General features: G+C 42.6%; 1 protein-coding gene across 1 annotated transcript in view; it reads left to right on the forward strand.

Moving 5' to 3' along the window:
- The window catches only part of SYNPR (synaptoporin), a 426172-nt gene that overhangs the window by 233277 nt on the left and 168760 nt on the right, over positions 1 to 24135 (forward strand). The window lies entirely within an intron of this gene.

The following is a 24135-nucleotide window of genomic DNA, read 5'->3' on the forward strand; positions in this document are numbered from 1 at the left end:
TGGAAATTTAGTAAAAAATAATGTTTAGATTAAAAGCAAACATCTCAGGACAGCATTGAATGCCAATATGAAGTGTAATATACTATAATATTGTGTATAATGTATACACAATATAGTGTAATAATATAATAATATATACACAATATAATGTAATAATGTATACACAATATAGTGTAATGATATCTTCAAAGCACCAAGAGAAAGTGACTGCCAATTTAGAACTGAATACCTCTCCTAAGGGTTATCGAGAACAAGATGCAATGAAGACATTATCAGGCAAACATTACATTTAGTTTTCACGTTTGATGAATCTCCTTTGGGAGGACTCATTACTGTGGAAAGTGTACTGTGGATCCTGTCAGACTTCGGGTTCACATTCTGGCTGCCATTTCCCATTAGCTGTGTGACTTCTGAGTGATTTACACTTTTGCACCTCAGTTTTTTCATTTGTGAAATGGGGATGGAATTGTCCGTGTTGAGGGAAGGACGGACTGTTGAGAGGTTATCGATGGTGTATGTAAGGCTGTGGCACATAGTACTAAATGAAATAAATCATAACTCTTATTATTGGTTATCAAGCAGAATTAAATTTCACAAAATTATTACTCTTAAAATATCTATGATATAATCATGAAACTATAGATTAGTTGCTGTAAATAGAAACATATTTTGTCTGAATACGTTTAAGAGGATAATTAATTTTGCATATAGGTCTTATCCCTTCATTCGTTCATTTAACAAATGTTTATTAAGATCCTGCTGAATCCCAGGAACTTCCCCAGGCCCTGAAACTGCAGCTGTGGCCTATGCTACCGGGAGGGACGGGGCGACAATAAGCAAAAAATAGAAAATGTTAGATGGTGGAATAAGCTGGAGAAATATAAATCAGGAATTGGGGATGGACCATTGTTTTAGATCCCTGTTTTTATAAATTGAACCAAAGAGTAAAATTATGAGTGGAAGCCTTCATAAAAGTTTTGAAAGTATAAATAACTATTTTCATCCTTGTGAGTTTTAGGATCTTCTCTCTAGGTTCTCTCAAAATGAAGAGTCATCCTTTTTGGAAAAATTTAAGTTGGTTCAAAGCTTGATGACCAACTGGTACCATCCCTTCCATCTTCCCACAGAATAAATGACCCATGCAGGTTCACAATACTGAAGACTTGAGGAAGTCATTTGTCATTCCATGTAAAAACCCCAAGAAACAGATTAATTCTGTATGGAGTTTTATCTCAAGTGAAGGAAACTATGGCTCAGAATGGCCATTTCCGATTGACTAGAGCTTTACCAGTGATAAGTGGTGATGCTGAGAGTCAAACTGGATCTTCTCTCTCCAGACTCGGTGTGCACTCTACCACAGGACTGCTTACTTGATAATCCCTAAAAGACCTCCCATAAAAAAGGGTCAGGGTTCCGTGGTAGTGTAGCTCTGTGTGATATTGCAGTTCTATGTTGTGGGGAGTTAGCAGGGTGTTTCAGACTTAAGCTACTAGCACTATGGGAATATGATTGTGTAGAGGATGAAAAGGGAATAAATGATATAAAGGCAGGCAGAGTTTGTGAGGCATTAAGGATCAGCCTCATTAAAAAAAAAAAAACTTTTAGGCTATCATGAAATTTTCAGAACTCTACTTTTTACTTAGGGCTTTTTAAGCATTTTACTGTGAATAAGCTTCTTAATACTTTCTGATTTAAATTTAGGAACAATTTTATTCTCACTGGCTCAAAGATGGAATTATATCCCAGTGAACTCTACCAGCTAAGTGTTCAATATGAGCTTTGAAGACGTAACATCTCGTTTTCTTGTTCTCCTGTTAGTCCATAAACAATGCCATGGCCTAATAATTGAAATATTAGAGGCAATGCACTGAAAGAGAAAAACACACTAGAAGTGGATCCAATATTTATGTGAATTTTTCCGGGACAATTAGAGCACAACTGGCCTCCAATTGAGCAGTGTCCCCTGCTCTACCGCTGGACTGTAGAGCGGCCTCATTAATTTTCTGGTTATATTCGCTTAAGGTTGCAATTGCATTATACTATTCAAAATCTACTTAGCATGATTTCTATCATGAAATTATGGAATTTTCTGCTATCATAATTAACTGTGCTTTTGCTATATTCTGTGTGTTCACACATGCCTGCACGCACACACACACACACACAGAGCCACATTTTCCCCCCAGATTTTTGGAATGTGAAATTCAGGGAAATGTAGGACACCCCTCTATGTTTGGTCATTTTTGATGGCAATGTTGTTGTTGTCATTGTTATTATGTGTCGGCGAGTCAGTTCCAACTCATAGCAACTCTACAGAATGAAACACTGCCTGGTCCTGTGCCATCCTCATAACCATTGTTATGCTTAAGCGCATTGTTGTAGCCACTGTGTCAATCCATCCCCTAGAGGGTCTTCCTCTTTTTCACTGACCCTATATTTTACCAGGCATGGTGTCCTTCTCCAGGGATTGATCCCTCCAGACAACATGCCCAAAGTCTGTGAGACATAGTCTTCCATCCTTGCTTCTAATGAGCATTCTGGTTGTACTTCTTCTGAGACAGACTTGTTTGTTCTTTTGGAAGTCCATGGTATATTCAATATTCTCCTCCAACACCACAGTTCGGAGATGTGAATTCTTCTTCTGTCTTGTTGGCAATACGAACATCCAAACAGATAGTACAGAATGTTTTCTAATGTATGTGACCCCAAAGTTCCAGCAGGGAAGATGTTCATACAGAAAACTCTCAACTCAATATAATTTAAGGTTGTCAGTTAAAAAGAAATTGGTTCATAAATAATACAGCATAATTGAAGAGCAGCTTCCACTGTAATTGTAACTTGTAGGACAATAACATTCTAAAGTATCTTCCTTTACCCCCTTTCTTCCAGGTTCTCAAAGCTGAGAGCTGTAGTTTATCCCGGCTTAGCCATGGTGTCTGCCATGTGCATTTGGGCTGGGGCTAGAAACAATAGCATGTCAAGAGTGGAGGGACCTGATGGAGTTAGAAAATAATAATGTTTTGTAGTTTGCAAATACAATAGAAGCCCTTTAAAATCCCCCATTCATTAGATTCATTGGATTAACCACTGTTCTTTCATTCCTCCATCGAAAACAAAACGCAGCATGCTGAATACTTGTGGAAAGCTGGTACAACCAAACCCTACTGAATCTACCAGTTGAGCTGTACGTTTGACATCTTAGACAATATGCCCCAGTTCCCCATCTATTATTTTGCCTTTGCGTATAACTGGTGTGTGTGTGTGTCTTCGAATGTCCTCAATGTCTGTTTTTTTTAAAGTGTTTTATCCAGTTTGCATTTAATTGTTTGCCATGAAATAGACCTAAAATATCAAGGCCCTGATCTTTTTGCTGTCACTCACCTGTGCCTCAGACATAGAGGAGGCCCTCAGTGAATGTTTGTTGAATGAATAAATGATAACTATTTAGAATTCTCTCTTACACTGGGAGTATTTTGTTGAATCAGTGCCTTCAAGTCTCCTCAAGCATACTTGCCAGATAAACAGTAAATGTTTGTTGAAGTTGGTCCCGGGGAAATAGGAATGAGCTGAGAGCAGTTAGAACTGTGGCTCCCATTTGCTGAGCTCTCACCATGGTGGGGCAGGCATGGGACAAAATATGCTAAGTACTGAATTCTCACAATAGCCTTGTAGGTGGGGGCCAACACCCACATCTTACAGAGGAGGAATAGGAAAGCTTGAGAGATTCAGGAATTTGTTCAAGGACATTGAGCCAGGAGTGATGGTACGGGCTTTGCCCCCAGGTCTGCCTAAATCCAAAGCCTGCGGTCTTAGCCATTGTGCATTGCTGGGAAAGGAGCAGGTCTGATTCATGGTAACGGCTCTGACACTGGCAGCCTGCTGGTGTTCCCTATTTTCCTAATGAACGTCCTCCTCACCCTGGCCAACTTCTCTTTGGGTTTGTTTTTCCTTCCCCTCTGGTCCTTTCCATCAAATCCATCCTGGGAACCCTCCTCAGCCTTTACAAAGGATTGGGGTGTTCTCCCTGAGGGATGAAGTTGCTGGGTTGAGGGCTGTGGGGGTCATGGTCTCAGGGAACATCTAGCTCAATCTGCATAACATAGTTTATAAAGAAAATGTCCTACATTCTACTTTGGTGAGTAGCATCTGGGGTCTTAAAAGCCTGTGAGTGGCCATCAAGGGTACTCCTCTGGTCTCACCCCTTCAGGAGCATGGAAGAATGAAGAGAACTAAAGATAAAAGGGAAAGATTAGTCCAAAGAACTTAGGGATCACATCTACCACAGCTTCCACCAGACTGAGTCCAGCACAACTAGATGGTGCACACCTACCACCACTGACTGCTCTGACAAGGATCGCAATAAAGAGTCCCCGACAGAGCTGGAGAAAAATGTGGAACAAAATCCTAACTCAAAAAGAAAGACCAGACTTGCTGGCCTGACAGAGACTGGAGAAACCCTGAGAGTATGGCTCCCAGACACCCTTTCAGCTCACTAATGAAGGCACTCCTGAGGCTCACCCTTCGGCCAAAGATTGGACAGGCCCATAAAGCAAAACAAGACTAAAGGGGCACATCAGCCCAGGGGCAAGGTGTAGAAGGCAGGAGGGGACAGGAAAGCTAGTAATAGGGAATCCAGGGTCGAGAAGTGAGAGCACTGACATGTCGTGGGGTTGTTAACCAATGTCATAGAGCAATGTATGTACCAACTCTTTAATGAGAAACTAGTTTGCTCCGTAAACCTTCAGCTAAAGTACAACAAAAAATAAATAAATAAAAGGATTGGGGTGTCCTGTTGGAGACAGAGCAACAAACAGACCAACGCGCACCGCCTGTGATTTTCTCATGGAGTCCCTGGCCGCAGGGAACTCGCCCCCTGGCTGAGTGCCCATCGACCATTGCTCCCCTGGGCTGTCTTGCCTGGCAGCCCAGCCAGGCTGCTGAGGTTTTTATTAGTTGCCACAGAGTAGATTCCGGCTCGTGGCAACCCCACGTGTGCAGAGTAGAACTGCTTTATAGGGTTTTCAAGGCTGTGACCTTTTGGAAGCAGATTGCCAGGCCTGTCTTCTGAGGCACCGCTGGGTGGGTTTGAACCGCTAACCTTTCAGTTAGTAATTCAGCACTTAATCATTTGCACCAAAAATAAAAACCAAACCTATTGCCATTGAGTCAATTCTGATTCATAGAGACTCTGTAGGACCGAGTAGAACTGCCCCATGGGGTTTCCGAGGAGCAGATGGTGAATTTGAACTGCCGACCTTTTGGTTAGCAGCCAGAGCCCTTGGGTTTCCACTGCACCACCAGGGCTCCTCATTTGCACCACCCATCTCATGTACCAAGGGCCTCTGCTTGTTTTTCCCTCCAGGATAAGAAGAATGCTTTCTCCAGCTTGCCTCACACACCTCTCCAGGAGCTACCTGAGCTATGCTGCAGCTCACAGCCCTCTTGCTGTTCCTCCCCCAGGGTAAACGTGCTTTCTGGTGGACTCCCCAGGGCCTTCCCTTTGAGACCTGTAACTTCCCAAGGATAGTCTTCACTTTCATTTAATTTTTTTTTTTTTAATTTTAGTAACTTCATCCTATTGAAATCAAATTTCTACTTAGAATGATCCTTTTACTCTTCTTTTTTTTTCCCCCCTTAAGGCCTTAACAGTTCTTTGTTTTTCCTCTAGAACTTGCTAGGACATCTAAGTCTCACCAACAGGCACAGCATGAAAAGCAGAAAAGGTTCATTTTAACGAGCTCTTTCGCAATGTTTCTTGCATCCACTAAAATAAATTAGGTCAAAGCAAGATTGAAGAAAGCTTCAAAGTGCTTCAACTTCTAACAAACTGATTTTATTATCTACAAAACAGGAAGAAGTGAAGAGAACCTGCAGAATGAGAAAGTAATTAAACTCCTGTACTTAATAAAGGGGCAGTCTCGACGGAGCACATTCTCATATTTATAACCCAGGGAAAGGAAAAGGTCCCCAGAAGAGCTCCTGGGCCTGCAGAGCTCTGAGTCATGGACATGTTGACTATTTAGCAAGTCTTCTCTAGGAAGAGAGGTCTCAACAGCTTGGACCAGGTTCACGCCTTGCAAGTATGTTGCTGGCTGCTGTCGAGTTGGCCTCTGACTCATGGAGACCCCATATACAACACAACGAAAATCTGCCTGGTCCAGTGCCATCCCCAAAGATCAGTTGTAAATTGGACCATTGTGATCAACACTGGTTGATTTTCAGAAGTAGGTAACCAGGCCTTTCTTCCTAGTTCATCTTAGTCTGGAAGCTCTGCTGAAACCTGTTCAGCATCATAGCAGCACACAAGCCTCCGCTGACAGACGGGCGGTGGCTGTGCCTGAGGTGCGTTGGCCTGGAATGAAACCTGGGCCTCTTGCATGGAAGGTGAGAATTCTACCACTGACCCACCAATGCCCCCTTGCAAGTATAAGGTTACATAGTTGCCTTACTCCTGGCTGATGTTTGGAAGCCCTAGGGGGCAGTTCTACTCTGTCCTATAGGGTCACTATTTTTTTTTTTTCTGGTCTGATAGTATCAGACATGATGAATTTTATACCGACTTGCTTCTCTTGCCTTTATTCACTATAAATGGTAGAATTTTCCAGTCTGCATCTTATGAATCACCCTCTTCTTTCAAGATCCTCAGTTAATTTTCTTCTTACCTTGCCTCGTCCTAACCCTAGTTTTCATGCACCTTTCATGAAATTGTGGGTGTGGAGGACTGAGACTTTGCTTTTGGTATAAAAAAAAAAAATTTTTTTTGTATATTGTAAGGTAATTGAATCCTTGCATTTAGTAAAGTCTAGTGAAATCTACAGACAAGGTTATTTCTTCCTTGAATTTGCATAGTTTGTGTTGACAACACCGTTCTCTGCTTTTCCCTTTCTTGACTTTTTCTCTTGGAGTTTATGTGTCAGTCAGCTTTTGCTGCATAAGGAACCACCCCAACAGTTAATGGCCAGAAAGCACAACTATTTATGTAGTCCATGATTTTCTAAGTCAGCAGTTTGGGCTGGGCTCTGCTGGGTAATACTTCTACTGATCTTAGCTGGGCTTAACCATGTACTTGTGATCATTTTCTATCAATAAGGTGGCTCTCTTTCCAGGGGTTAGCTAACTGTCAGCTGAGAAAATGGACGTGACTAGGCCTGGTATCTCTCTCATCATCCAACAGCCTAGCCCTGGCTTGTCCACATGGTGGTCTCAAGGCTCCAAAAGAGAGCATGGGAGCCACAATGCCTCTTGAGAACTAGGCTTGGAATTCACAGAACATTACTTTCATCACATTCTATTGGTCAAAGCAAGTCACGAGACCAGCCCAGGTTCAGAGAGTAGGGAAATAGACTGCACCTCTTGATAGAATTGTCTGCAAATTATGGCAGCCATTGTGCAATCTATACAGTACTATCATTTCTATGACTATGTCCCTAAATCTGGAGTCCAGCCTTATCTTACTTCCAGAACATGATCAACTGATTATCCCAAGCTCATCTGAACTTGTTAGGTGTCAACAAGTCGATTCTGACTCATAGCAATCCCATGTGACAAAATGGAAACCCTGGTAGCATAGTGGTTAGGAGCTATGAATGCTAACCAAAAGGTGAGCAGTTCAAATCCACAAGGTGTTCCCTGGAAACCATATGGGGCAGTTCTACTCCATCCTATAGGGTTGCTATGAGTCGGAATTGACTCGACAGAAACGGGTTTGGTTTTTTGATCTTTACTGAAGCAAATCCCCAGGTCTTCCTCCTGCAGAGGCGCTGGGTGGGTTTGAGCGACCAACCTTTCCGTCAGCAGCCAGGTGTTTACCCATTGTTTCACTAGCGTTAGACCTCTTGGAAACTGGCCTGCTACTGTTTCTTTGTGCCCCGCTTCTGTCAGCGAAGCCATCATTTCCCAGGCTCTTAATTGAAACCCCTGTGTTCATCTCACTCTCCTTTCTCCTCTTTTCAGAGCCCAACCACCAAATTCTGTCGGAATCCTTCTGAAGTATCACCCAGTATCTCCTCTGCCACCACTGGGATCTCTCCTTGATCTCCTTGCCTGCAATTATTCTTTCATCCAAAACATCAGGCACACTCTCTCCCAACTAATCTTACTCATTTCTTCTGTCTCCTGTTTCAGAAGTTTCCGTGGTTCTTCATGATGAACTACACCAAGTTCAAGCTTCTCTGCCAGGCCCCACTTTGTGATTTGGGCCCAACTGACCTGTCCAAATTTACTTCTATAATCCACCAATTTGGATATTTATCCTTTAGTGAAATGGAGCATTTCACTGGCGCCAAACACTCTACACACACATCTATTCTTTTATTCACACTATGCTTTTCTCCACCCTTTTTACCTTTTAAAATCTAACCCATCCTACAAGACTCAGACCAAGTTCTCCTTCCTCTACAGAGTCAGAAGACAGTGGGTAGGCACAATGACTTCCCACCTTCCTATTACTCCATTATGTATTTTGCTGGCTATCTATATCGTGCCGTGTAAAAAAATCGTGCCGTGTAATTATGCTTTATCTCACATTGTTCAAATGTTTGTCTCCTCCAGCTAAAACTGACCACTTTGAGAGTCAAGAAAGACATCAGACCTTCCTTTTGGGTTCTCCAGATCTAACAGGGCAATGTACGGGGAAAATGGATATTCAATGATAATGTATTACATTGAATTGAATCTCTTATTTTATTTTTGATTGTTGTAAAATATAGATAACACGACATTTGCCAATTCAATATCTTTCATATAAACAATTCAATGACAATTACATCAGTCATATTGTGTAACCATCACCAGTATGCTATGCCAAATTTCCCATCACCATAAATAGAAACTGAGCTTTTCCTAAACAATGATTTTCCCCTTTCCCCCTCCTTCCCATCCCGGGTAACCCCTATTAAAGTTTGATCTGTATACATTTGCCTATTCTAGGGATTTCAGGTAAGGTCATGCAATACTTGTCCTTTTGTAGCTGAATTACCTCACTTAACATATGTTTTCAGGGTTCATCCACGTGTAGCATGTATCAGGACTTCATTTCTCTTTATGGCCAAGTAATATTCCATTGTATATATATATACCACATTTTGTTTATTCATTCATCTGTTGATGAACATTTGGCTTGAATCACCCCTGTTTTGAAGATCATTTTCTCTCATTTTAAGAATCAGTAGGCTATGAGATTTATCAAGTTCACACAGCCTTATACATATTGGGCCTAGGTGGAAATATGGATTTTTTTTTTTTAACCCCATGGAAGCAGCAGTCAAGAAATCAAATGTATGTATTGCACTGGGCAAATCTGCTGCAAAAAACTTCTTTAAAATGTTTAAAAAAAAAAATAAAGCATAGACATCCCTTTGAGGACTAAGGTATGCCTGACCCAAGCCACAGTATTTTCGATGGCCTCATATGCATATGAAAGCTGGACAATGAATGAGGAAGACAGAAGAAGAATTGATGCCTTAGAATAATGGTTTGGTGAAGAACATTGAATATACCATGGACTGCCAGAAGAACAAACAAATCTGCTTTGGAAGAAATACAGCCAGGATGCTCCTTAGAAGCAAGGATGATGAGACTTTGTCTCATGTATTTTGGACATGTTATCAGGAGGAACGAGTCCCTGGAGAAGGACATCATGCTTGGTAAAGTAGAGAGTAAGTGAAAAAGAGCAAGACCCTTTACTAGATGGATTGAAACAGTGGTTGCGACAATGGGCTCAAACACAACAATTGCGAGGATGGCACCGGACCAGGCAGTGTTTCATTCTGTTGTACATGAGGTCACTTTGAGTCAGAACCGACTCCATGGCACCTAACAACAACAACAAACTTTGAACCCATCCAACGTTCTTTATATGGACTCCACAGGCCCTTTATCTTAAAAATGACTTCGACAGAGCCAAGGTATGGGGAAATGCTGCGTTCTCTCATTTAAAAAAGTCATTCTTGATACCTCCATTACCCACCAACGTCCATCTCAGCACTAAATCTTGTCAATTTTGCCTCCAAAATATCCCTCAATCCATCTACTTCTCTCCCTCTCTACTCTTACCTCCCACTCTCCCTGGGACGATTGCAACATCCTATGAAAGCTCTCGCTGCTTTTCACTCGTCTGCACACCCACATCTTCCTCTAAGTCATTATCTACATGGTGGCAAGAGAGCTCTTTTCTAAATTCAGATTTTCTCTCCCAGCTCCCTGGCTGGAAACCTCCTAATACATTCCCACTGCTGTTAGATTAGAGATGAAAGTCCTTAACTGGACCCATAAGACCCTGTGGCGTCTAGCCCCTGCCTCCTGCCTGCCTCTCCGTATCACTTCCTCCCAGAATGCTCCTACTCAACTGTTTCGCCCAGCTCAGCTCCTCGGATACATGATGCTTCATCTTCCCTTAGAGGCTTTCTGCACACTGATCCTTCCAAAGAGCCCTGGTGGCACGGTGGTTAAGTGCTTGGCTGCTAACTGAAGAGGTCTACGGTTCGAACCCACCAGCTGCTCCATAGGAGAAAGGAATGGCGATCTGCTGCGGTAAAGATTACAGCCTAGGAAACCCTATGGGGCAGTTCCACTCTGCCCTATAGGGTCAGTATGGGTCAGAATCAACTCGATGACACAAAACAAAACAACAACAATCCCTCTGCCCAGAATATGCTTCCCACCCTGACAGCCCATCACCCACGTCTACCCTTCCTTCAGCCAACTCCAATTATTTTGGTAGTTGTTTAATTAATGCCTGTCTCTCCTGTTGGTGTATAAGCTCCCTGAACACAGGAAGCCTCTCTATTGTGCTCTTCAATGTGGTATCTGGTGCATATTAAACACTCAATAAATAATTATTTGCATGAGTGAATGAATAAATGAATGACTGGCCATCTACGTTCCAGGCCCTGTGCTGAGCTTTTGGAATATACTCTTGCAGGAAACATGGTTTCTGGACCCAGGAGCCTACATTCTGGTTAGGAGAGGCAGGTGTAAGTTACGAAGTGTGAAAAGTCCCTGTAGAAGCTTACGGACGGAGGAGTCAATTTTACCTTGGGTGGGAGGAAGGAAGGATGGGGAGTGTGTTCTAGTTTCCTGTGGCTGTTGTAACAAATTAGCACAAACTTAGTGGCTTAAAACAATGCAAATTTATTACATTACAGTTGTGCAGGTTAGAAGTCCGACAGTCTCAGGGGGCTCAAATCGAGGTGTCGGCAGGGCTGCATTCATTTCCGGAGGCTCTAGGAGGAAATCTGTTTCCTTACCTCATCCAGCTTCTGGGACCTGCCTGCATTCCCTGACTCACAGCTCCTCCCTCCATCTTCAAGGTCAGTGGCAGACAGCTTCAAATCTCTCTCCCTGATTTCATCATCACGTCTCCTCCTCTGACTCGCACCCATCTGCCCCCCATATGAGTCAGAATCAACTCGATGGCCTTGGGTTTGGTTTTTGGTTTGGTAGTTACACTGGGCGCACCTGGATAATCCAGGATAATCTTCTCCCCCTCAGAGGTCTTCACCTAATCGCATCTCCAAATCCCTTTTTTCTTGTAAGGTAACATATTAGGAGGTTTCAGGATTAGGATGCTGATATTTTGGGGAGCAATTAATCCTGTCTACTGCTGAATGGTAAAGGAGTGAGACAAGAATAGCTTCATGGAGAGAGTAGCACTCAGTCTGGTCTTCAGACACAAAGATGAGGAAGGCACTCTAGACAAAGACAGTGGCCCAGGCGAGGGTTTATAGGCAAAGAATGCCTGGGAGTGTTGGAGAAGTTGCTATTGTGGAAGCCCATGAAGTGACGCCTAATTTAAGGACAATGAGTGATGAGGGTAGAGGCCTTGCCAGCCATGCTGAAGAAGTGAGACTTATCTGGAAGGGATGGAGTGCCACTGAGTGGTGATACATGGGGAAAGGCAGTGACTCAGTCAGACTTGTCTTCTGGAAGGATCACCCTGGAAGCAGTCTGGATGACCTGGGACAAGGCTGGGGGCAGACACAGCTGATAGATGACATCAGCGCTCTGGCAAGTGATGGTGGTGGTCTGGGCCAGGGTGATAGCTGGCTAATAGATAAGGGGATGTGGTTATGAGCAGTACTGAGAATGCAGAACCAACAAAGCTAGGTGGCTGAATAAGATGGGGAAAAGAGAAAAATGCACAACTACTCTCAGGTTCTCGATTTGGTGGTGGGCGGAGACGGGGCATATCTCACATGAGTCTGTTCCCATGTACTTCTCAGATACCCCGTAAAGGGAACACAGCTTTCAGATGCTCATTAAGCCCAGTTTCCTAGTGCCGTAACAGGGCACACCTTCTCATAGTACTTGGTGACAGGCTTGTTGTTTCATTTCCAATTGGACTTGCAGCCTAAAGAAATGAGAACATTATAATATTCATAATCGTTAAAGAGATCCACGTCCTATGAAGCAAACTCTACATTACCCATCGTGTCTGCGTCCCTGTGACATTTGTCTACCAGTTTTCCCAAGGAACATAAATATATCAACCAAGAAAAGCCAAGTGCAGCGGCTTCTTCCTCTTTCTTGATCAAGTCTGACACCTTCTTACATGGTTGTTCTGGCCTTTGGACTTGTGTCAGAACATCTTTGCTTCTAATCCTCTCCCCACACACTGTTGGTTCTGTCAGAAGTTTGGATCCCATCCCAGCATCTGCTAAACACAATGGTGAGTCTGAGTGGGATCAAAGTAGCCACACCCACAGGAAAGTTCTGCTTTTTTCTGAATGCTTCAAGGTATGAATGAAGTTCAGGAGAACAAGGCTCAGAACTCAAGTCAGGTAGTCTAGGGTCATCTCCTGGCTTTACCACTTACTTGCTGTGTGATATTAGAGAAGTTTCCAGGTTTTGAGCCTCAGTTTCCCCAGCTGTAGAACAAAGATATTACCTACCTTTCAGGCACATTGGGAAAGTCATCTGACATAACACACACAGAGCACTTTACTCAGAGTCTGGCATACAGTAAATTGTCCTCAAGTGGTAGCAATTATTTGATTATGAGTATTTTATTATTAAGAATCACTATAGACTGATTCATAAATAAATAACAGAATTCATGCAGTAAACCCAGACTCCTTGTGAGGACTTGCCTGGTCTTGCCCCAAGCAAGCTTCATCGCTGCTTTCTCCTCGCCCTCTGCAGCTGCAGTAGCTTCCTTTCATTTCCTCAAACATGCCAAGCTCTTGCCCTTCTTAGGACCTTCTCTTTCCCTCCATCTCCAGCTCCTCCCAAGGCCAGCGCCTTCTCAGTCTTCAGAACTGGACCTGAGTGCCCCTTCCTCAAAGGAGCCTTTCCTGATCTCCTTATCCAAGCAGGCCCCCACCGTTATTCTCTGTCACTGTCTCTGCTCATTACCTTGGTTTCCTTTACACAATTTGCTATCTGTGTGTTTATTCATTTATTGCTTGTTACTTCATTAGACACTAAGCTCCAAGAGAGCAGTAACCATGTATGTTCATTCACCTATATATATCTCTATATCTCTATCCATGTGTATCTATATGTGTATCTCTCTACCTCTATTTCTATGTGTCTATATCTCTCTCTATATATATCTCTATCTCTATCTCTATATCTACGGAGTCTCTGGGTGGTACAAATGGTTAGCACTCTTGGCTGCTAAATGAAAGGTTGGACGTTTTTGTCCACATGGGAGACCACAAAAGAAAGGCCTGATGGTCTGTTTCTGAAAAACCGACCATTGAAACTCTGTGGAATACAGTTCTACTCTGACACACATGGGGTCGCCGTGAGTTAGAACTGACTCCATGGCAGCTAGTTTTTGATTATTCATCTAAATCTGGATATGTATATGTCTAGCGCCTACACAATGCCTAGCACTTAATCAAAACAAAACAAAAACCAAAACCAAGCCAGTTGCAGTCAAGTTGATTTCAACTCCTGGGGACCGCATAGGTAGTCAATAAATATTTACATTTAAAAGATATTCTTTTTTATTTTAGGAAGAAAGTCCACATACCTATAATAAAACTGCACTATCCAATGAAGAACCATATATCAAACATAATCTTGAATTCGACGTGTGAATTTATACTTGTTAACCTCTAATTTAGGTCACTGAGTTACACTTCATTCCCAGGACATAGGGTGCCAGCCCCCTAGAATCATGGATAACAGAGCTCACAGACACTGTCCTTCCTTAATTGTACACAGATATAGAATGAGCTGAGACTTATCTCTTTCAAATGGCGATGTCCTCACATCTGTTATGACTGGGAAGAGATGGAAACATGAGACTGGAAAATCATTCTTTGCATACTTCAGTGTCCATGCATTAAAATATGCATTTCCAACCAATCTCAGCTAAAGAAGTCAAAACACCACAAGGTTTTGATGCTTTCAAGGCCTTGATATCTCTGCGACTCTAATGGAATAACCAGGTCTCTGAGGACTTTGGCTAGCAGCAGCCAAGGCACTAGCTCTCTGTGTGTCTGCAGCAGACGAGCCCGACTGGAATGGTGGAGCCCAGCCACCGTTCATTTCCCCAATGGCCCTGGGTCTGGATGCCTCATGCCAGCACACCTCCCCTTACAGGAAGCCGAAAGTGATGCCCAAGAGGCCACAAGTCCCAGGCTGACTGGAAAGTAGCTAACAGCAACGACATAAGGGCAGTGGTTTTTAGCCTGAAGTCCTTGGACTTAACGGACTTGGCCTGTTAGAGGGCCCTGAGTCTGTATGACAATTTTAAAATATATGTGCAAATGATAATTTTTCTATGGAAAAATCCCTAGTTTTCGGTAGCTTCCTGAAGTGTAAACTAAGGTCATCTTAACATCAAGGTCATCTTTGATGACCACTCTCAAGTTTTCCCTAAAACAAGCTCATCTTGTTCCAAACTTCCAACATGGCCTCATATCCTGGAATGTTATTATTCAATTATTATATCTCTTACTCGTCTGCTTTTGTCATATTTCTTCTGCCTCCATTCAATTATATAACTTTAAATGTTAGATGTGGGTAACTTTTCTTCTAATATCTAGTTCTATTTCTTTCTTTCTAGACTATTAGCTTGGGGCCACCTCTGGTGGAATCCCCCAAGTTCTTTGACATAAACTTGTGAGTTCTGCTGAGAGGAGGATGTATTTCCGTTCATTAATTCAACAAGTCAGTTCTGAATGCTTGCTGTGCGCTAAGCATTGGGCTCACCTTGATGGCAGTTCTGTCATGTTTGTGTCTGTCTACACTTATCAAAGAACTCTTTCTCTACTTGGTAGCTTGTTTCTGATGCTTGTCTGACTTGGGTCCTGGAAGTTTACTCTAGAGTACTTGCACTCATTAGGGAGAGTATTTAATTTACAGATATGATGAGAGAACTCCCGCAGTAGAGAAATCCAGAGACAACCAATACATGGCCCCTGCCATCCAAGGGCTTCCAGCCAAGCAAGGAAAATAATTTAACAGCATCCATGCCTTTTCGTCATTCTTGTTTCATTTTTGGTTGATTTCTTTCCGCCTGCTCAGTAGGTATTCCTGCTTTCCTCCTAGTTCCTCAAATTCCTAGTGTCCTCATTCACTCCTGTTCATTATTCCGTTTCACTTCTTAGTTTGCTGGGAAGGCTAAGACCCTTCCCTGTGAGACCACTCAACTTTCCTCCTTTCCAACTCAGGGTAACGCCGTCCAGCCCCATCCAGCCCCTCCTTCTCCCCTCTTAGAGGAAGCAGTATAGCTCGTATTCATTTGACACGTTTACTGGGCAACTGTAATTTGCAAGACTTCTTCAAGTCTACTTCTTAACTGCCTTTCTATTCTCACACCTGAATATTTTCTCAAGCGTATGCAAATCCCTGCTTTTAGAATTATGTCACTAATTTTTGCAAAATTGCCTTTGATTTCCATGAATAAATCAGCATTTTAACCTTTCTAGATGTGTTTAAAAAGTGCGATAAGTTTAATTTGGGAGCCAGAATCTAAAATTTTAGAAAAGCTCACTTTGTCTTTTAGTTATGGGATCACTAGATGGCTCCATGTTTGTGGTCTCTTCTGCAGTACTGAGGTTGATGGGATAATATTTATGTCTATACTTATGAGTATGGTCTATATGAACTTCACTTAACATTAGTCTTCAGAAGCTAAAATATATTAAATATTAAGTAATCTGATATCTTCTATTACCTCTTGAATTTAATTAATAGAAAGACATTCTTGAAAGACAGTGGGTTTTTTTTGTCTTATTATCTAGGAAATAATACTTCTTTACATGGAATGTACAGTCGTTTAGGCTATGGTGATCTCTCATCCCATTAAAACATGAGAAAAGCTGCTCTCTCATTACGAGGTAGAACTAAATGGGTTCCTAAAACCATCAATGAAGCTGATTAAGAGAATTTTTGTTAAAGAGAATGCATTTTTCTTCCAAGTTCTACAGTCCTGTAATAAGAGAACAGAGTGAGATTAAAAAGTGTGCCCCTCAGCAATTTTCATTAAGCTTAAAAAAAAAAAAAAAAAAAACTTTAAAGAATCTGACAACTCTTTACACATATATTAAAAAGATTATTTGAATTTCATCTGCACATATGCACTCACATGGAGCCCTGGTGGCCGAGTGGTTAAGCATTCAGCTGCTAACCAAAAGGCAGGAAGTTCAAATCTACCAGCCACTCCTTGGAAACCTAATGGGGCAGTTCTACTCTGTCCTATAGGGTCGCTATGAGTTGGAATCGACTCAACAGCAACGGGTTTTTTTTTTTTTTTTGGTTTATACACTCACATATAGATTGGTTTATAATATGATCCTGATTTTAAAACTTTTTTTAAATAATGGAAATTTTCAAACACACGTAAAGGAATGCAGAATAATATAGTGAATCCCCAAATCCTCATCACTGGCTCCAAAGACTTTCAACTCCTACCCAGTGTTGTTCTTTTTATCCTTCCGTTCTTCCCAGTCGTCATATTATTTCCTCCAGAAATAAGTAGGCACGTGTCTCTAAAAGGTAAGAAATCTGCCAAACAAAAACACCAAAATATCATTTAAAAAATTAGCAATACTCCTTCAATGTCATCAAATAGCCACAACTGGCTAATACCTCATTTAATCTCATGGACATAAATAGTTTGCTTGAACTGGGATTTTTAAAAAGTCCACACACTGTGTTGGCTGAGGTCCATTCAGACTGTTTCAGTTTGCACCCTGCGTTCTCCTTCACGCCCTCTCTCTCCTTTCCCTCTTTTCATTCCATACATTTTGGTGGTGGTGGTTGTGGTGCTGGTGGTGGTTGTGGTGGTTGTGGTTGTGATGGTGGTGGTTGTCATGGTGGTGGTGGTGGTTGTTATAGTTGTGGTGGTGGTTGTTGTGGTGGTGGTGGTTGTGGTGGTGGTTGTTGTGGTGGTTGTTGTTGTGGTGGTGGTGGTGGTTGTTGTGGTGGTGGTGGTGGTGGTGGTTGTTGTGGTGGTTGTTGTGGTTGTGATGGTTGTGGTGGTGGTGGTTGTTGTGATGGTTGTTGTGGTGGTGGTTGTGGTAGTGGTTGTTGTCGTGGTGGTTGTTGTGATGGTTGTGGTGGTGGTGGTTGTTGTGGTTGTGATGGTTGTGGTGGTGGTGGTTGTTGTGGTTGTGATGGTTGTGGTGGTGATGGTTGTGGTGGTGGTGGTGGTTGTCATGCTGGTTGTGATGGTTGTTGTGGTGGTCGTGATGGTTGTGGTCGTGCTCGTCGTTGTTGAATAAGCCAGGTGTTTTCCCCTGAGAGTGTCCCAGATTCTAGGTTTTGCTGACTTCATCCCACTGGTGTCATCACATGTGTTCCTCTAACTCCTGTATTTTGTTTGTTGTAAATTAGCCATTGGGCTTAGGGGCTTGATCAGATTGAGAGTTTGATTTTTGGCCAAGAATACACCGAAATTGGTGTAATGAGATCCTGCCGTGACGCACCTAGCATGCTGCTGGGCCCGGCGTCTCTGGTGTTTTCCAGGCTGTCTAGCTGTCTGTCTGTGATATCAGCCATCAGCGCCTAGATTTAGTAGTTCAAGGAAGGTTATAAAGTGATGACATTCTGATTCCATCATTCCTTCTTCGTTATTAACAATACTTCTTCAAAAGGAAACTTCCTCTCATTTACTGTTCAACCACTTTCTGGTAGTTTTCATAACGAAAAGGCAAGGTAAAGGCTTGATTCGTTTTTCTTATTTACCAGTTTCAGAAAACGAGTTTCTTCACTAGCGTCCCCTGACAATGGCCAATTTGATTTTTGTGTCCGTTTGTTCATTTTAGCGTGGTTATGAACGTATGGATTTAAACTGTGTTTCTCTGTGTGACCTTGGATGAGTCAGTTACCTTCTCTAAGTCACTATTTACCTAGCTCTAAAATGGGGATAATCATGGAACCTACCTCCTGGGGTGGTGGGATTTTGATGAGATAATGTCTAACTCAGGTCCCTGGGTGGCACAAATGGTTTGTGCTCGACCCCTAACGTAAAGGGGGGCAATTTGAATCCACTCAGCGGCCAAGAAAACCCTATGGGGCAGTTCTCCTCTGAAACACATGGGGTCACCATGAGTCAGAATGGAGTTGATGGCAATGGGTATGCGTGCATGTCTGCCAAGGACCTACTGCGTTACTTGACACAGTAGGAGCTCAGTGAGTGGCGGCAGTTGTTGTCATTGACGGCCGACGGTGACTATAATTATATCAGAAAGTATTACTTTAGAATGTGCTTCAGACTGCTCCTCTGGAGCTCCTGCTACAAATCTAGTGTTGTGAATATTTTTCAGTAAGAACAATTCCTAACATGCTGCCTTTTAACTACCTATTATAGATCTGGTCCCTTTCCATGACACAACCAAAACAATAGATTGAAGCAAGTCCCCCATTGTCAGAGAGGCCACCTGAGGACCCTGCGTCTTGTCTGAGAGGCTCAGAGATTGATTTCCAGGTCAAGAATCAGAATAATCAAAACTGCTCCGTAAACGTTTTGAAGTGAAATATGAACAGCTTAGAGAAAGCAACTTGCAAGTGAGGTGTTGAAAGGAAGTAGAGTTCGCAAAGGCTTTCAAGGCTTTATACAGTTATTTGCATGTTTCAAAATTCTTCTCACAAGGCAGAGGGGGACAGGTGCTGGTTGAATGGACACGGGAAATACAGGGTGGAGAGAATGGGTGTGCTGTCACATTGTAGGGAGAGCAACTAGGGTCACATAACAATATATATATAAGCTTCTGTGTAAGAAACTGACTTGAATTGTAAACTTTCACTTAAAGCACAATAAAAAAAGGAAAAAAAAAATTCTTCTGGCAATAACTTGTTCCATGACTGATTCTGCCGGTGATGTATGGCTGTAGTTAGTCAGCCCTATGTGTTATTTAATATACCCGCAAAGCGTTGTCGCTGTTAGCTGTCGTCAGGTCGACTCTGACTCATGGCGACTTTACATACGACAGATGGAAACGCTGCGCAGAGCTGCATCGTCCTCACAACCGCCAGCATGTTGGAGCCTGTCGTGGCAGCTGTTGTCCAATCCATCTCACCGAGGGTCTCCCTCGCCCTCGTTGGCCCTCTACTTCACTGAACGTGATGTCCCCCTCTAAAGATTGAGCCCTCCTGTTGATGTGTTCAGAGCAAGCGAATTGGACAATATTCTGTTGTGATCCATAAGGTTCCCAATGGCTGATTTTCAGATGCAGATTGGTAGGCCTTTCTTCTACTACCTTCGTTTGGATGCTTTGCTGAAACCTGTCTACCATGGATGACCCTGCTGGTATTTGAAATGCCGGTGGCACAGCTTCCAGGATCACACACACAAGTCACCACAATAGGACAGACTGACAGACGGGTGGTGGAGCCGTAAGGCTTAAGGTTTACAAAAAAAAAAAAAAATCAGCCTCTGATATTCTGTTAATGCCATGCTGCTCTTTCATGAAGGTAAAACTGTATTTAAAACAAACAAACAAAAAGGGGTGGGGAGAAGGGGATGAGAGAAAGGTCCCTGTTTAATGACTCTTGCTGCCTAGTGAAAAGACATTGATTGAATTTTGCCAATTGGTTGTGAATCAATTATTTTTCCAGAATAATACTATGTTATTCTAAATTGCTTTATGGATGTAAACTGTAGCTGTAGTCAATGAAATATGTAAATGTTAAAGAACAAACACAATCCATTGCCATCAAGTCAATTTCAACTCGTAGCGACCCTGTAGGACAGAGTGGAACCGCCCCACAGGGTTTCCAGCGCTGTAATCTTTACGGAAGCAGACTGCCACATCTTTCTCCCGTGGAGCAGCTGGGGGTTTGAACCACCAACCTTTTGCTTAGCAGCCAAGTGCTTAACCACTGCACCACCAGGGCTCCTTAATGTTAAAGAAGACATACTAAATACGCTGAATTCAACAAGAATAGAATTTCACTTCAAATTTTATTTCCTATTCAGAGAACGCTCGACATGGTTTTCTGAGACCTACTCTAAATATATATCTATTTATAGGATTTGAGGGTTGTGCCTTATTTTCAGTTAAAAAAAAATAGTCATTTTACATGAACTTAAAAGCATGGAATAGCCCCCTGCCAGCGCAGGCAACGTGCAACACTGAGCTCCAGAACGCAGCTGTGTGCCGCTAGCTTCTCTGGCTCCAAGTTTCTGATTAAGCCGAAGGATGCAGTAAAGAGCAATGATTTTCTTCACTGCTCCAAGAGATGGTTGTGGTAGGCAAGAAGCCACATCACAAATTTACCCAGGAAAAATGTCAAGTTCAAAAACACTATGATAGGCAAGAAATTAATTCAAAAGATTCTCTCTAATCGAGTGTCAAAGGAGTGATGTCAATTCTAAGTGGGAAGCTCTGTTGGATTTTTATTTTATCCTGTTATTCCATTATGACGGATATGAGAGAAGCGGAGTTGATTCCTTTTGAAAAGTTACACCCATTTAATGTGATGGCAGGTAAGCCGCACTTTTCACTCAGCCAACGATTAAAACGCTACTTGCACCATGGGTCCCGGAGGCATATTTTCAGATACGTTTACCTTGATTCTAAAAGCCTGGCGTTGCCAAAATATTCTATTAAATAAGCAGGTCAAAAATGCAATTCCATTTATGTTCACTGCAGACATAAATCATTTGGAAGTATTTCAGAAGAGACTGCTAAATGGAGTGGGTTTTTCTTTGACTTTGCATTTTTTTCATCTAAATCACGGTTAATAGCACGATCGTCTAATGACAGACTTGGGTTTACTTGTCTCAGGTAACCCAGAAAAAAAAAAAAAAAAATTAACCCAGAGGTTGCCTCAATTTGCAATTTTCATAAAATCTCTAGTTAGCTACAAAAGTAATACCAAAAAAAAATTCTTATTGAAAAAATTTAAATAATTCAATATTATTTAAAAAGTGAGGCTATGGCTCCAAATTAACTGATAAAGGCTCAGAGCTCATCTCTCTAGACCTTGTCAATGTCTGTAAAAATGTGCATATGTGTATGCAGAAATATTTCCTTTTCCTAAAAAATGCAACATGTGCATATTAAAGTTGGAAATTTGATTTTCTTTTCTTTGTACGAAGGATGCGAATGACTTTCTATAGTGCTATTCATGCCCTTTCGCCAAGACATGATATTCCATTGATTGAATACATGATAATTTATTTATTCTCCTTAGAGGGTGAAGATTGTTTCTCATTTGTTTTTAGTATTTCAACCACGTATTTTATCTTAAAGATCAGTTAGGCTTCTGCAGGAAAATAAAATTCAAGTAGAAACTTAAACTTCAATTCATGGACAAGAGTTAAATTTAGTGCATTGCATACAAGGCACAGGTTTTTCCAGACACCAACAGAGGAAAACAAAATGATGGGACGTTGAGTGGTTTTGACCGTGTGTCCTGCCTTTAGGAAACGCCTTGGTGCTTGCTTACTGCTGTTGCCTGTCCCATCATTTCCTGTGGCAGACCACGGAGACTGGCTGACTCAACAACCATCGCAGCCTTTTCCTCTTGCCTGTCTCTTCTGCAGGAGTCCCTGGGTGGTGCAGTTAGTGTTCGACTGCTAACCAAAAGGTTGGAGGTTGGAGTCCAGCCAGCAGTGCTTTGGAAGAAAGGCCTGGTGATCTACTTCCAAAAAATCAGCCTTTGAAAACGCTGTGGGGCACAGTTACACTGACACACGTGGGGCCGCCACGAGTCAGGGTGGACTCAACAGCCACCAGTGTTCCTTACTGGTTGTCCCTTCTGTAGAGCCCAGGGAAGCTGAACTCCCAAATCCTAGCCTCCCACGCAGCTAAGGGTGTCAGTGGACACAGGACCCTTTGTGTGACCATAAGACAAAGACCGTAAGAACCAAAGAGATGCTGGCTAGGCATCAACAATACCAGCAGCCACCTAGCCCTGGGCTCCTAGACATTCGTGAAAAATAAACTCAATTCGCTTAAGGCACCGTAGGTCAGATTTTCTGTTACCTGTGGCCAAAAAAAAAAATTGCGAACTGATCCAGTCTACAGGGTTCGTCTGGCTGTGGGTCTTGAGAAAATGAAAATGGAATCTGCTTTTGCCATCTAAGTAATTTGGAGTTCTCCCTCTGCAGGGCCTGGTCAGAATTTCTCAGGTGATAGTGTGAAGCACCAATTACGTGAGGCTGCTTTTGCCTGGAAGGATTTCACGCCAGTCATAAGCAGCCAGAAGAGCACATTCCCGATTTTTGACAAGTGGCATGAAATGGAATGCAGTGTGAAAGAGATTGTGTATACCAGATAGTTACATACAACGGACAGGAAAAGAGCACACAGCTGTACGGGGAAGGATTTTGACAATGGTTTTTAGTACCTCCAAATAAGATACGATTATACTGTCTTCCAGGGACCGCGTGCCATTTTTAGCTTCACAGGAAGGTCCCATCAGAGGTTCACAGGGCTGTTTACCAAAGTCTTCAGGGTCAGCGTTACCCCCATTGCAGTAATAATACCCTGATGGCTGAGAAGATGCTCAGCCTATTTCCTTGGAAGAATCCAATTATCAGCAGGAGAAGAAAAACTCAAAGAAGGCGGCATAGCTTCCAGCATCACAGCCGCACACAAGTCACCACAGCTGCACAAACCGACAGATGGGCGGTGGAGCCACAGTATATAACATTTACAAAAAAGAAAAAATCAACCTCTGCTATTCTGTTAAAATAATGCTTGTCTTTCAGGAAGGTAAAGCTTTATTTAAAACAAAAATGGAGGGAGGGGATGAGAGACTAGCTGTCCAGTGAAAAGACTTTTTTTTTTTTAATTTTTATTGTGCTTTAAGTTTTTAAGTGAAATTTTACACGTCAAATCAGTCCTTCATACAAAACCTTATATACGCCTTGCTATACACTCCTAGTTGCTCCCCCCCTAATGAGACAGCACACTCCTTCTCTCCACCCTGTGTTTCTGTGTCCATTCAGCCAGCGTTTTTCCCCCTCAGCCTTCACATCTCCCCTCCAGACAGGAGCTGTCCTGATAGTCTCATGTGTCTACTTGATCTGAGAAGCCCACTCCTCACCAGTATCATTTTCTATCCCATAGTCCAGTCCAATCCCTGTCTGAAGAGCTGGCTTCAAGAATGGTTTCTGTCTGGGCTAACAGAAGGTGTGCGGACCATGACCTCCAGGATCCCTCTGGTCTCAGTTAGACCATTAAGCCTGGCCTTTTTACGAGAATTTGGGATCTGCATCCCACTGCTCTCCTGCTCCTTCAGGGATTCTCTGTTGTGCCCCCTGTCGTGGCAGTCATCGGTGGTAGCTGGGCACCCTCTAGTTCTTCTGGTCTCAGGCTGATGGTTTATGTGGCCCATTCTGACTCTTGGGCTCATGATTACCTTGTGTCCTTGGTGTTCTTCATTCTCCTTTGCTCCAGGTGGACTGAGACCAATTGTTGCATCTTGCTAGCATTTAAGACCCCAGATGCCACTCTCCAAAATGGGATGCAGAATATTTTCTTAATAATTTTTATTATGTCAATTGACCTAGATGTCCCCTAAAACCATGGTCTGCAAACCCCCGCCCCTGCTACTCTGGCCTTCGAAGGGTTCGGCTTACTCAGGTAACTTTGCTTTTGGTATAGTCCAGTTGTGCTGACCTCGCCTGTATTGTGTGTTGTCCATCCCTTCACCTAAATTAGTTCTTGTTTGCTATGTAATTAGTGAGTCCCCTTCTCCCTCCCTCCCTCCCTCCCTCCCCCG

Source organism: Elephas maximus, chromosome 20 (assembly GCF_024166365.1).
Source record: "Elephas maximus indicus isolate mEleMax1 chromosome 20, mEleMax1 primary haplotype, whole genome shotgun sequence".
NCBI classification, from domain to species: Eukaryota; Metazoa; Chordata; class Mammalia; order Proboscidea; family Elephantidae; genus Elephas; species Elephas maximus.